Here is a 14,725-nt window from a genome sequence, read left to right as displayed (position 1 = left end):
AACCTTTTCTATTCTATCAGCCCATCAGCCCAGTCCTCCACTTCAGATAGAAAAATTCCAAAAAACAGTTTTGAGTTTTTCCAATATATGAAATTATACATAAAACTTGCCATGTAAATATTTATCAAATTATATAGTTAAAAGTAAATTTTCTATTGTGCTAATTTTAATATATATTTAATATAAATGAGCATAATATGTTTAATTATATATGACACTTTTATCCTTTAATTTTATAATCACCAGAATGTAAGAAAAATTTGGATTTTAATTGAAGTTAAAGCACATTTCTATTTCTGGTGGCTTTTTAACATTTAGATACTGAATATACACTGAGTGGCCAGTTATTAAGATCTCTGAACGCATAATAATCTGGCCACTCAGTATATATATATATACTAGAGGCCTGGTGCACGAAATTCATGCTTGGGGGGGTGTCCCTCAGCCCAGCCTGCACCCACTCTAATCTGGGACCCCTTGAGGGATGTCTGACTGTCCTCTCACAATCCAGGACTGCTGGCTCCCAATTGCTTGCTTGCCTGCCTTCCTGACTGGCCCTAACCGCTTCTGCCTGCCAGCCTGATCACCCCCCAACCACTCCCCTGCCAGCCTAACTGCTTCCCTGACAACCTGATTGCCCATAATGGCCCTCCCCTGCAGGACTGGTCACCCCTAACTGCCCTCCCCTGAAGGCCTGGGTCCCCACCAACTGCCCTTCCCTGCAGGCCCAATCACTCCCAATTTCCCTCCACTGCTGGCCTAGTCACCCATAACTTTCCTCCCCTGTTGGCCTGATCACTCACAACTGCCCTCCCTTGCAGACATGGTCCTTCCCAACTGCCCTCCCATGCTGGCCATCTTGTGGTGGCCATCTTGTGTCCACATGGGGGTAGCAATCTTGTTGGAGTGGTGGTCAATTTGCATATTACTCTTTTATTAGATAGGATAGAGGCCTGGTGCATGGGTGGGAGCTGGCTGGTTTGTCCTGAAGGGTGTCCTAGATCAGGGTGGGGGTTCCCTTGGGGTGTGGAGTGGTCTGGGTGAGGGGCTTGTGATGGTTTGCAGGCTGGCCATGACCCCTCGGCGATCCAAATGGAGGCCCTGATATCTGGGACTTATTTATCTTCTATTGTATAATTGAAACTTTGTAGCCTTGAGCAGAGGCCAGGACAGGCCAGGGCGGGCGGAAAGCTTGGCTTCTTTCATTGCCTAGGGAAACCCAAACCTCCTGTTTGCGCCGTGGCCACATCCACCTTGGTTGGGATAATTTGCATACTCGCTCCTGATTGGCTGATGGGTGTAGCAGAGGTACGGTCAATTTACATATTACTCTTTTATTTTGTAGGATATACACTGAGTAGCCAGATTATTTTGCATTCAGAGATCATGATAATCTGACCACCCAGTGTATATTTTACTAAAAATAAAACAAATACTTCTAACTCCATAGAGTTTTTGAACCCCCCCTTTTTTTGACCAAAAGAAATGAGGGTGAGATGGTGATTGAGAGTAATTACTTTTAAATAGGGCCCTGTGAGGTAGAGCAGTGTTTCCCAACCTTCTCTCATGATGAGAATCACCTGGTGGAGTTGTTAAAACACAGATTCCTGAATCCCAACTAAGAAGTGCTAAACTAGAATTTTTGAGAACATATAGGTAAAATTGCATACCTAACTTAGTGCTCTGTATATAAAATCTGTCTTAGAGCACTAGTTAAGTATACAATTTTACCTATATGTTCCCAAAAATTCTAGTTTAGCACTTCTTAGTTGGGATCCGGGAATCTGTGTTTTAACAACTCCACCAGGTGATTCTCATCATGAGAGAAGGTTGGGAAACACTGAGGTAGAGGACTTCCCAATTTACTGTTAAATAACAGCTTGCTACCTCAAACATTTCAACTCTGTCAGCTGAGTGAGCTACAGATTCTTAAAGACTGACCAGCAGCTGAAACTGGTTTGGCTCAGTGGTAGAGCGTCAGTCTGCGGACTAAAAGGTCCCGGGTTTGATTCCGGTCAGGGGCATGTACCTTGGTTGCGAGCACATCCTCGGTAGAGGGTGTGCAAGAGGCAACTGGTCGATGTTTCTCTCTCATCGATGTTTCTAGCTCTCTATCCCTCTCCCTTCCTCTCTGTAAAAAATCAATAAAAAATAAAATAAAAAAAGACTGACCGGCAGGGGGCGTTCTGGCTCCCTGTGGGCAGTCCCCACACCCTTGGCTCTTCCTGCTGACAGAGGGAGCAGAAACAGTAGAATTCTGTCCTCTTGAGTGGCACTGGCCCCAGAACTTCCCCCACCCTCCTGGGTCCCTGATGTCAACCGAGGTCCAAACCCCAGACTGACCACAAAGCCTGGGTAGTTGGTGCCGGAGAAGACTCCCCAGAGGCTGCCTGGAACAGCTGGCCCATTTTACAGATGGGGAGACCAAGGCCCAGATGGGCAACCAGGGTATGAGGGTCAATGCCATGGTCTCATTTGGCCCTTTATACCCAAACTAGAGGCCCAGTGCACGAATTCATGCATGGGTGGGGTCCCTCGGGGTGGCCTGTGGAGATCAAGCCCCAGTCTCACAGCCCCAAAGCCATGCCTGGCACCCTGCCTTGGCCTGTGCCACTCCCTCACTTGCTGCACCAGGTGATCAGTTGGGCTGGGCCCCCTGCCCAGCTCCTTCAGCTCCCTACCCCCCTGCCACTGCTAATTGCTGTCTGCGGGAGACCTGTAGGGTAATCGGGCCCTACTCACACCCCCTTGACCTGGTGTTGCCCACTCACCTGCCCCACCACCACACTGCAGTCTCACTCTCCGGAGGGCCCATGGGGTAGACAGCACCTCCACTGCCGCCCCTGGTGGTCAGCTCACGTCATAACGAGCGGTCGAACTCCCAGTCCAACGACCACCCCAGGGGACAATTTGCATATTAGGCTTTTATTATATGGGGTTCTGCAGATGCCCCAGCTCCAGGGCCCCGGGTCCCCAGTCCCACACCACGGCCCACCCCGGAGCGCAGCGTGTTGGCTAGGTTCCGTGTCCTCCCCACGCCCGGGGGAGAGTGCAGCCGCCAGGCGCTGTCACTCGGGCGGGCGGGCTTCTCGCTGGCCCAGGGAAGATGTCGGACTCAGGGGCTCTCAGGCCCAGGTCAAGGCCACCAGTGGGCCGCCTTCCAATCATGGCAGCGGCACTTGGTGAAGGGGTGGTGGTGGTGTGAGGACTCAGGGCACCCGCTCAGCCCCCCTGGGGGCCTGTGCCCCCATCCTTCTGTCCGAGTCCTCCTTCCGCCTCCGCCACCACAGACCCTGACGCCTCGCTCGGGCCAGAGCAGCTGGAGGAGCAGCGGTGGGCGGGCAGGCATGGCCCTCCGTCTCCACTGCTGCCTGACAGCTGCTCCCTGGCGCTGGAAACACCGCTGTCCTCTTCTCTCCCTTTCTCTGTGTTGGAGGTCTTTTTCTCAAAAGGAAAAACAAAGGAGTGGGCAAGACTTGCTGGCTTAAGGTGGGTGCTGAGAGGAGGGCTGGGAGCCAGTGAGGTGTTTGTGTGTGTGTGTGTGTGTGTGTGTGTGTGTATGTGGGTGTGTGTGAGAGAGAGAGTGTGTGTATGTACTGTATTTATGTGTGTGCATGTGAGTGTGTGCATGTGTGAGAGTGTGTGCATGTGTGAGAGTGTGTGCATGTGTGTGCGGATACTTGTGTGCACATGTGTGTTTGAATGTGAGTGTGTTTGAATGTGAGTGTGTGTGTGAGAGAGAGAGAGAGTGGATGCAGTGCCTCCCTCCTCTCCGGAGGATGGGACAGGTCCTGAGAGGCTGCCACAGCCCAGCCCAGCCAGCAGGCCTCGCCGACACCCCGTCCCCTCCAGCAGCCCCACCAGGTCAGCCCCTTGGTCTCACTCTGCAGGCTCAGGAGGTGACGTGATCGGCCGAGGCTCCCACAGCCAAGTCTGGGCTCTCCTGCCTGTGCCGTGATGCTGCTGGAGGGCAGGCTGTGCCCACCTCAGACCCTGGCCTGCAGGACACAGCCTGCCTGGCCAGCATGGCACTCTCTCCAACTCCAGCCTGGTCTGATCACGGAGCTCGTCTGTGTGGCTGTGCCTGCTGGGCGCCCAGGGCCCAGCTGTGCCCTGTGTGACACATGATCGGTGGGCATTGGGGCCAGAAATAGAGAAGAAACTGAGGCACAAGTCCAGCCTGGACTTGGCCCTGACATTATGGGGACGGCTTGGAGGGTCAGAGGGAAGAGGAAGGCCACTGTGAGTGGTGCCCGCCGAGGCCACGGCTCAGAGTGGGTGGAGCCAGCAGGCAGGGCTCAGGCCGCAGCGCCTGGCACGGCCTCTCTCATCGCAGCCACGGCCACGTGGGGCAGCCGGGCTCAGAGGGAGGACCGGTGATTGCTCCGGGCACGTGGCTCGCACCAGTTCCGGGTGAGGCTAAGGCCATCCTCAGAAAGCAGACAGGTACCGGCCGTCAGCGAGAGACTGACTGCAGCTCCTCAGACAGAGCAGGTTTGTTTCTCAGGAGAGACGGCAGCGGTGGGAGAGGCCGGGCCCCACAGGACCCCTCAGCCACGCCCCTCCGGTGCCCGCCTGGCAGCGGGCTGAGCGCCTCTGCTCGGTTCCACGGGCGAAGGAGGCGCAGAGAAGCAGCACGGCCTGGCTCCGGCGAGCTGCCCTTCGCAGAAGGTCTTTGTCAGTCCGACTCAGACTCCCAGCTCCCGGGTCGGGGGCCGCCGAGGGGCGGGGAGAGGAGGGACGGAGGCCGAGAAACGCACCCCCTTCGTTGTGCATGCTGCCCTGCGGGGAGGAGAGGCGGGCGCGTCACAGGGCCGCCGTGGGAGGGCCTCGGCCGCTCTGCGGGGCTGCTCTGTGGGCCCAGGCTCCGAGGCCATGCTGTGGGACACGTGAGTCCCGCCCCCGTGGCTCTGCTGTGGCCTCTGAGAGGCCTCTGGCTCTGGTGTGCGGTAGCCTGTCCTCCGTCTGCGGTGCCAGTGCGCCTGCTCGTGGGCACCAGGCGGACGGATGGGGGCTCACACGGGGGCTGGGGTTGAAGACAACCCCTTCCACCGGCGCTTGGCCATGGGCAGGTGCAAAACTATTTGTGAGTTCCTGTCCCCTCGTCAGTAAAATGGGCATCATGGCACTTGCTCACATACAGGAAGGGCTGGTCCTGGGCTGGTCCCACTCTGAGGACTTGACACATATTACTAGATGGAGTTTTCCCAATGCATCTGAGAGGTGGGTACCCCATCATCCCTGTTTTACAGGTGAGGAAACTGAGGCACAAGGAGTTTAAGTACAGCTGGGGATGACTGTGCGGGGAGCGAGCCTGGTCTGACCACGGAGCATTCTGCACACCACTCTAGGTTTTGCCTTTGTGAGCCTCAGCGTTACTGCCTGTAGAGTGGGCGTGCTTACAGTACTTCCTCAGGCTGGCTTGGGGATCCAGGAAGACAGGACACCTGTGATGCGTAGGCATGTGTTGGCGATTATTGTTCCCAGCCCCGGGCTTCCCCCGTTGCTTGCCACGTTTGGCTAAATGTTGTCTCCCTGGGAGTGCAGCCTCCTCCTCTGGCTAACTTCAGTCCCAGGTCCTTCGAATTCTGGGTCTGCGCGTGAGCCGGCGTGGTGTTTCTCACCGAGCTGACCCGCTCGGGAGAGGTGACAGCTTCTCAGGGGCAGGCCTGTGAACACTGCTCACTCTAAAGATCCCTCCGAGCCGGACTAGCCGGAGCGACTGCTCACGCTCCGGGACAGAGGAAGCGCTGCCGAGAGAGCGAGGAAGACCAGGCCGAAGGGGCTCTTGGTCCAGGAGGAGGGACTTCCTGGCAGCAGCCCCAGAGTGAGGACTGAAGTTGAGACAGACACCACAGCCCTATTTCCTAACGCCTATTTGCTTTGTGCTAACAGAAACATGGGCTAGTTTTCAAATCGATGTCCTAAGGCAAGCCTGTCAGACGCAAAGGCTAATCCGGGCCAAGTAAACAAGGTTTAAGTTTGTGTGGCTGCAAACAAACAAAAGCTTCAGTTTTCATAGAAACGTATATTTTGATAGAGACATGCTGAGTACAAAGGGCTGAAATAAATGGGTAATCATTAATATAAAATAATAGAACATTTTAATTAAAGTTAACATTTTTCTTGAACATGAACTTGCCGGACTTACCTGCACAAATTAATAAGCGTAAGGCAAAAAGCCTATTGTTCTTGTTCTCTGAAAGCAAAACACTTCCTGTTGCGAACACCAAGCAAGCCAGTCCCAGACTGATGACGTGGCCACCGGCCGCTAAAACCCTCGCTGCTAGGGAGCTTCCACGCCTCGCCTGCTTCTCAGAAGCTGCGGTTGAGCACACCAGAGAGAGTCACAGTGAAATAACGTCATGGCTCAGTGCTGCCAATGCATGTGGGAGGTGGGTACTGCCACCATCCCGATGCTCTCTCCCCGCCGCCCGTCTGCCTGCTCTGTTTCTGCTTTGATCAGCGTCCTGAGCAGACAGTCCACCCCCCTGCAGAGGAAGAGCCAGGAGGCCAGGCCCTAGGAGAGAAGGGTTGAACTCAGGCTATGCAGCAGCATGGTCACAAATGCCCTTTTTTAGAAATGTATTTTTACTGATTTCAGAGAGGAAGGAAGAGGGGAGAGAGATAGAAACATCAATAATGAGAAAGAATCATTGATCAGCTCCCCCCTGTAGGCCCCACACTGGGGATCAAGCCTACAATCTGGGCATGTGCCCTGACTGGGAATTGAACGGTGACTTCCTGGTTCATAGGTCAACACTCAACCACTGAGCCCGGCCAGTCCAACAAAATTCGTATCTTGTTCATGTCACAGTCTGATGTGGGTTGTGGTGGCCAGAGGCTGGGGTCTGCTTTGTGCAGTCACTCAGGACCTAGGCCCCTTCCATCTGTGCTCTGCCTTACTTAGGTCTGCGGGTCCTCTGATTCAGTGGAGAGATGGGGACGAGGAGGGCGGGTCTTGTGGGCCAGCCTTGAACGTGGTGGCATCACGCCTCTCACACAGCCTCACCTCACTTCACGGGTCTGGCTGTGTACCCAGAGAGAAAGAAGACACGGTCTTGTGGGCACCAGGGGCCCTCTGGGTGCTGACAGCAGGCTCCCTTCCTTGGCCTCAGCCGAGAAGCCTGGGCTGGGGTCCCCTCCAGGAAGCCCACCCCCAGACAGTGCCCTCCTGCCCTGTATTTCCACCCGGGTTAGGCCAGCCCTTTCAGCCTCGGTCCCGGGCGGGAGGGGCTGGCAGTCCTGGTTGGGGGCACGCTGCCAGTGCAGGGTGCTGAGCTCATCCCCGGCCTCTGCTCCGACTGGGCCACCAAACCTGCGAACAGACGCGGCCCAAGGCCCGGAGGGCCTGCCTGGCAAAGCCCCTTCTGGTGAGAGATGCCAGGACGGTATGCAGGGAAGGCTGCCTTCTTGGCAGAGGGCTGAGGTGGGGCGGGGAGGCACTCTCGGTGTCCGGTCTATCGCAGAAGGAAAGGAAAACAAGATGGCAATGCATTTCTCAGAAAAGCCAGTAAAGTGACAGCTGGATGAGCTCCACACTGTACTGAGGTCTCTGTGGGTCTGGGGATCTCAAAGGCAGGTCCAAGGGGTCAGCTCTCCAAGGGGAGGTGCTTCCCACGGAGGGGACAGTGCGTCCGGGTGGTGAGGCTGGAGATGGGCCTGACGGGAGGTTTGCCGGGACATTCGATGTGCTGCATGTGGCGGGTAACGCGCAGCCTCTCCCAGGAGCACCCTCAGGCTGGGCTTGGTCCCTTCCTCTCTGTCCCCTGTTGGACCATTGGAGCACTGGGCTTGCTTCCCCTCTTGTCCTCCTGCAGCCCCGCCTGGCACGCAGAAGCCTCAGACAGCGGACTGGGTGGGCCCGCGCATGGAGGGACTGGTCAGGGCGGCCTCCCATGCCCGCGTGAGCAGCTTGGCTCTCGGGCGGGCAATAGGGAGCCTGCGACGCTGAGCATGATGTCGCTGCTGGACAGAGGCTGCCTGGGACTGGTGGGGCTGGAAGACAGCCAGCTCTGCAGCCGCCCCAGTGGGCTCACCACCAAGTGACTATCTGCCACAGAGGGCGTGTCTGCTGAGGCCCCGCCCAGCCCTTCCCTCTAGTCACCATCGCCGCCCCTGTCCTGCGCGTGGCCAGCGGGCGCTCTCCAGCCTTTTCCACGCCGCGGGCGCATCCTCTCGGCCTGTGGCTGCGGGGCGGCCAACGTGTTATTGCTCCTTCCACTGTCGGCCCTGCAGCTCCCAGCCGCTCTGAATGGGCCCCCCCCCCCCACACACACACACACACACGCACACACACTCCTCTCTTGAACAGTTAGGGGGGGAATGCCATCTTCTCCCAGCGCCTGCCCCTCCCCGCACTGCTGCTTGACTAGCATTGACCACGTGACCCGCGGTGGCAGGCCTACCCTGCCCTCAGCCACCCTTCTTGGTTCAGGTGGACCAGTGGCCTGGCTCTGGGTGGGAGCAGCACTGCACTGTCAGGCCGTCCAGCTTCACTCCCGTGTGAGCACACGGCGGGCCTCCGCCCGGGACGACTGCCGAGACCCGCTCCGCCCGGCCCCTCGGAGCCCAGCCTGCTGCTCAGACCCGCAGCCTGAGGGCTTCCTCCTTCCTCTCAGCTCCCACCTGGATATTGTAACTCTGCAAGGCTCCGTTCTGCCACAGACTCTAACATTCACTAGACTCCCCCATTCCTCGCCCCTCCTCCTCCCTGCGGCCTGGGTTTTGCTGGGGTTCTCCTGGCCTTCGTCTGGAAATAGCTTTACTTTGTCTCCATTCTGAGGGGTGACTGCCCTGACAGCCCTGTCGCCTGCCGTGGTCCCCGTATTCCTTTGGGAAGATCCGCGGGGAGTGCCTGGCGGGGCTGTGGCACATGCAGGAGGGACGCCAGAGCCCAGAGGTCCTTGCTCCCCATCAGGGGAGAAGAGGCCTAGTCGGGGACAGGGGCTGCAGGGCCGCGGGCGGGACAGGGGCTGCAGGCCTGATGCCGGGACAGGGGCTGCAAGGCCGCGGGTGGGACAGGGGCTGCAAGGCCGCGGGCGGGACAGGGCTGCAGGGCCGCGGGTGGGACAGGGGCTGCAAGGCCGCGGGCGGGACAGGGCTGCAGGGCCGTGGCGGGACAGGGCTGCAGGGCAGTGGGCGGGTCAGGGGCTGCAGGGCTGTGGGCGGGACAGGGCTGCAGGGCTGTGGGCGGGACAGGGGCTGCAGGGCCGAGGGCGGGACAGGGGCTGCAGGCCTGATGCCGGGACAGGGGCTGCAGGGCCGCGGGCGGGACAGGGCTGCAGGGCCGTGGCGGGACAGGGCTGCAGGGCCGTGGCGGGACAGGGGCTGCAGGGCCGCGGGCGGGAGCCCAGAAGAGCCTGCGTGGGGGGTTAGGAAGGCAGGCGGAGAGGCAGCCACAGCGCCCGCGTGCTGTGGGGAGGACCAGGCACCCAGGGACGGAGCTCGCACTGGACTCTGAAGGTGAATGTGCTGGAGGAGCAGAGAGGGCCGCAGAGAAGGCGGGTTTCGAGAGCTGGTTTCTGAGTGACAGCGGGGCCTGCACTGGGGCCATGTCCTCAGTCCTCGAGGCAGGGCTGGGCGGTGGGGAAGGCGGCTGGAGACTGGCACTCCCTGCCACTGAGTGGGCTCCGTCTGACAGTCAGACGAGCAGGCCGGAGGGAACCGCTGAGCGCTGAGGCTGCAGGTTTGTAAGAGCTCGCACATCCTGGCTCTCGTTTCTATGGTTAGGGTTTCCTCTTCGAATGAGAGTCAGAGAGGGTGAGTCACTTGTCTTAGGCCACACAGCCAAGAAGTGGGGGGAGGCGGTCTCACTGGTTGGCTTGCTTTCCTATCCACAGATTCGATCACCCTCCCATTTCATAGACAGGGTCACTGAGGCCAGAGAAGCGTTTTGCCCATGGAATCCCCACATTCGGGAATGATGGAACCATTCATTCATTCATTCATTGTCAAGCACCTGCTTTGTACCAGGCAGCCAGGCACGATCCAGGTGCCAGGGAGAGAGTTTGGTATAAACAGATAAAATCCCTGCCCTCATGAAGCTGCATTCTACGGGAGTCAGACACTGCTCGGAAAGGAGCTAAATAAATCTGTTAGCTGGCAACAAAAGCTGTAGGGAGAAGTCAATGGGGCAGCAGATGGAGTGTAGGGGGGTCTGGCATCTCAGTACAATGGAAAGGTAATTCTTTTTATTATTATTTTTTTTAATGTTCATTCACTGTTGCTAACAATTTATTTATTTATTTATTTATTTATTTATTTTAATATATTTTATTATTAATTTTTCAGAGAGAGGGATAGAGAGTCAGAAACATTGATGAGAGAATCCTCAATCAGCTGCCTCTTGTACACCCCCTACTGGGAATGTGCCTACACCCAAGGTACATGCCCTTGACCAGAATCGAACCCAGGACCTTTCAATCCGCAGGCCAACACTCTATCCACTGAGCCAAACCAGTTTTGGCAGGTGATTCTTTTTAAAAATATAGATTTGTACTGATTTCAGAGAGAGGAAGGGAGAGAGAGAGAGACATCGGTCAGCTGCCTCCTACATTCCCTCTGAGCAGGAATCAAGCTGTGACCTGCTGGTTCATAGGTTGATGCTCAGTCACTGAGCCACACCAGCCAGCTTTATATCTAATTCTTTCTGTCCAGTATATGTTTACTAGAGGCCCGGTGCATGAAAATTGTTCATGCGAGGGCGTGTCCCTCAGCCTAGCCTGCACCCTCTCCAATCTTGGACCCCTCAAGGGGTGTCCGACTGCCCTATCACAATCCAGTACTGCTGGCTCCCAACTGCTCGCCTGCCTGCCTTCCTGATTGCCCCTTACTGTTTCTGCCTGCCAGCCTGATCACCACCTAACCACTCCCATGCCAGCCCGATTGATGCCCAACTACTCCCCTGTCAGCCTGTTTGCCTCCAACTGCCCTCCCCTGCAGGCCTGGTCACCCCTAACTATCCTCCCCTGCAGGCCTGATCCCCCCACAACTGTTCTACCCTGCAGACCTGGGTCCCTCCCAATTTCCCTTACCTGCAGGCCTGGGTCTGCCCTAACTCCCCTCCTCTACTGGTTTGGTCATCCCTAACTGCCCTCCCTTGCAAGCCTGGTTCTTCCAACTGCCCTCCCCTGCTGGCCTGATTGCTCACAACTGCCCTCCCTTGCAGGCCTGGTCCCTCCCAATTGCTTGCCCCTGCTGGCCATCTTGTGGTGGCCATCTTGTGTCCACATGGGGGCAGCCATCTTGTGTGTTGGAGTGATGGTCAATTTGCATATTACTCTTTTATTATCCTGTTTCCCCAAAAGTAAGACAGTATCTTATATTAATTTTTTCTTCCAATGTTGCACTAGGTCTTATTTTCAGGGGATGTCTTATCTTTCCATGCACGAGGTCTTATTTTCGGAGGATGTCTTATTTTTGGGGAAACACGGTAGATAGGATAGAGGTCTGGTGCATGGTGGGGACCAGCTGGTTTGTCCTGAAAGATGTCCTGGATCAGGGTTGGGATTCCCTTGGGGCGTAGGGTGGCCTGGGTGAGGGGCCTGTGGTGGTTTTCAGGCTGGCCACACCCCCTAGTGACCCAAGTGGAGGCCCTGGTATCTGGGTTTATTATCTTCTACAATTGAAATTTTGTAGCCTGGAGCAGAGCCAAGCTTCCTGCTTGCTCCATAGCAGCAGCCATTTCTGTTGGGATTTGTGTATCTTTTATAATTGAAACTTTGTAGCCTTGCAGAGGCCAAGGCAGGCCAAGACAGGCAGAAAGCTTGGCTTCCTCCATTGCCGGGGGCAACCCTAGCCTCCCACTTTTTCCAGCTCTGTGGCTGCTGCCATTTCTGTTGGATTTATCTTCTATAATTGAAACTTTGTAGCCTTGAGTGGAGGCCAGGGCAGACAAGTGCAGGAGGAAAGCTTGGTTTCCTCAATTGCCAGAGAAACCCAAGCCTCTCTCCTGCTCTCTGTGGCCATAACCATCTTGGTTGGGTTTATTTGCATACTCGCTCCTGATTGGCTTGTGGGCGAGCCTTGTGGGTGTGGCTTGTGGGCATGGCTTGTGGGTATAACAGAGTTATGGTTAATTTGCATATTACTCTTTTATTATATAGAATTGATTTCAGAGAGGAAGGAAGAGGGAGAGAGAGAAACATCAATGAGAGAGAACCACTGATTACTGACCCTCCTGATAAGGTGGCTTCTGGTGACTCAGGGAGGCTGTCCAGAGAGCAGCTCTGACTCCCCATCCTGGCTCCGCACCCCATGTCCTTCTGCAACTTGGCAGGACCCCTGAACTGCTGCCCTCTGCCTTTCTCTGTTACCAAGATTAACATCTCCACTCCTACAAAGACATTTGTGCTGTCACAGATGTCTTGGGGAGGTCCCTCACCCACACCTGTGGGGGAGTGGATTTCTTGTGTTAACATAAAAAAGCATTGAGACCTGGAAAGAATTGTTGTGAGTTTATTTGAGCCAAACTGTCCACATATGCCGGGAAGCAGAACCTCAAAGAGTTGAGATAATGCTCCGGAGCATGGCGGATTACATCTGTATTTTTACATTGCAATTAGAGGAGGGACATAGGTGTGTTACATGAAATCCATTGGTGATGGACTAAAGAGGCGGGAGAAAGCCAAGTGGGGGGGCGGGGAGGGACCCCCTAGGAATGTACAAAAAGCAAAATAATGGACACATACTTAGGTGGGTGAAGGAACAATTAACATGATAACATGAAGGAATTGAGGTATCTGTCCTGGCGCCCACCACATTTGGCTGTGGCCCAGGGTCTCCAGAAAAAGGGAAGTTACAAGTTACCCAGACATTTCAAGGGTGTGTTATCTTAGATTAAAAAGACAGATAGGCTCAGTTCAGGTAAAGGTTGACCTTGTCAGGGAAGATACCGCCTACATAACTGCCCACCATCACTGCTTTAGTTAAAGTTTAATTTCAGACCATCCTTTATGTCTGAGTCTGCAAGACCGCCACGGAGGCCCCCCCTGCTGTCAGGTCAGCATGGGGCCCCTTCCGTCCACACTTGCTGACTCCCCCGGGGGGATGAGGTCCTGCAGGAAGCGCTGTTTCTGTGGAATGAAACCCGTTCCCGAGGTCTCATTTCCCTCAGCCCGCCAAGGACACAGTGCAGCTGGGCCTTCAGCAGAGCTGGAGCCAGAGCCAGGGCCCGGAGTTTCCGCTCCACGTGGGAGCTGAGTCCAGTCCAGCGAACTCGGTCTACGCGTTCCCAGGTGCAGTCCGTTAGTCCACTGTGTGCGGGTCCACGTGGCCGCGGGCCACACAGGCAAATGCACTACAGCCAAGAGCAGCAAGAGCAGCTAGAGCAGCGGAGAGGGAGCCCTTGTTCAGGGGGTTACGGACTCCCTCATTTTGTGGCTTGCCGTGGCTCCACCTGTTCTAGCCAAAGACCTCTGTTCCCAGGTGTGAATGACAGGCACCCTCCCTGGTCACCCCAACTTCCCTTGCTCGTGTGTGTGTGTGCCCATCTCCCCTCTGGTGGGTTCCTCCCCGCAGCGATCTGCAGGGACTGGGCCCGTGGCTCCCTGCAGGGTGTGAAGTGGCAGCTTTCTGGGGAAGCTGCCCGGATTGAAAAGGAAAATGGTGGTGGTGGCTGGGGGTTGGGGGCGGGGAGTGATGGACCTGGACAGAGCTGGGGGACCCTCAGGGTCCGCCCCAGGGGGGGGCGGGTATAGGTCAGAGCCTCCCCACGAGTTCAGTTCAGGCTGTGGATTTCTCTTCTGAAGTTTTATATGGCAGGGACAGCTGTGCACCCTCACAAGCCTGGGGACCAGTATGGGTCAAAGAGTGGAAAAGAACCCCATAAGCCAACCTGGAAGGGACCTTATCCAGTCATACTGACCACCCCCTCAGCTCTCCAAGTTGCAGGACTGAACACCTGGACCCACCACTCCCGGGTAAAAGCAGCTCACCGGCTGGACAACCAGCACCAGAGTGGAAGGTGACCTCTGACCTGAACTACCCCCATGGATCAACTTCAAGCCTGGATCTCCTTCTCCCCTCCTATCTGGATAATTATCCTTTTTGGTCTTTTTTTTTTTTAATATATATATACATATACATATATATATATATATATATATATATATATATATACATATATATATATATATATATAATTGATTTTTTACAGAGAGGAAGAGAGAGGGATAGAGTTAGAAACATCGATGAGAGAGAATCATCGACCAGCTGCCTCTTGCATCACCCCCACTGGGGATGTGCCCACAACCAAGGTACATGCCCTTGACCGGAATCGAACCCGGGATCTTTCAGTCCGCAGGCCGACACTCTATCCACTGAGCCAAACAGGTCTCGGCCATTTTTGGTCTTTTCTAACCATTTTATTCTGTCTTCATACAAGTGTCGCCAGAACCCCAGACTGATACCGGGAGAAGAATTTCTCTGCCTTTGCTACTCGGATGACCCCCTTGGGGAAGATGGGGAAGACTCAGGAGACTGAACCCCCTTTTTTGTCATCCCCCTTCAGCAGGAAGTAGCTAGAGTGGTCATCAACCTTATCCTTAATTCCTGAGCCTTCTGTAACCTCCCAGGCTTAAGAATAGCTTGTGGAACAAGAGGGGGGAATGAAAAACATGGGGCAGGGGCTGCTTGCAGCCTGCTCAGTGTCTGGTTAAAACTGTAGTCTGACTTCCCCACGCTGACTGACAGGAGGGGAGCTACAGGGCCGAACCCCAGGGCC

The sequence above is a fragment of the Pipistrellus kuhlii genome, unplaced genomic scaffold (genome assembly GCF_014108245.1).
Source record: "Pipistrellus kuhlii isolate mPipKuh1 unplaced genomic scaffold, mPipKuh1.p scaffold_m20_p_23, whole genome shotgun sequence".
NCBI classification, from domain to species: domain Eukaryota; kingdom Metazoa; phylum Chordata; class Mammalia; order Chiroptera; family Vespertilionidae; genus Pipistrellus; species Pipistrellus kuhlii.
The sequence above is the reverse complement of the archived record's forward strand: the minus strand, read 5'-3'. Positions refer to the sequence as shown.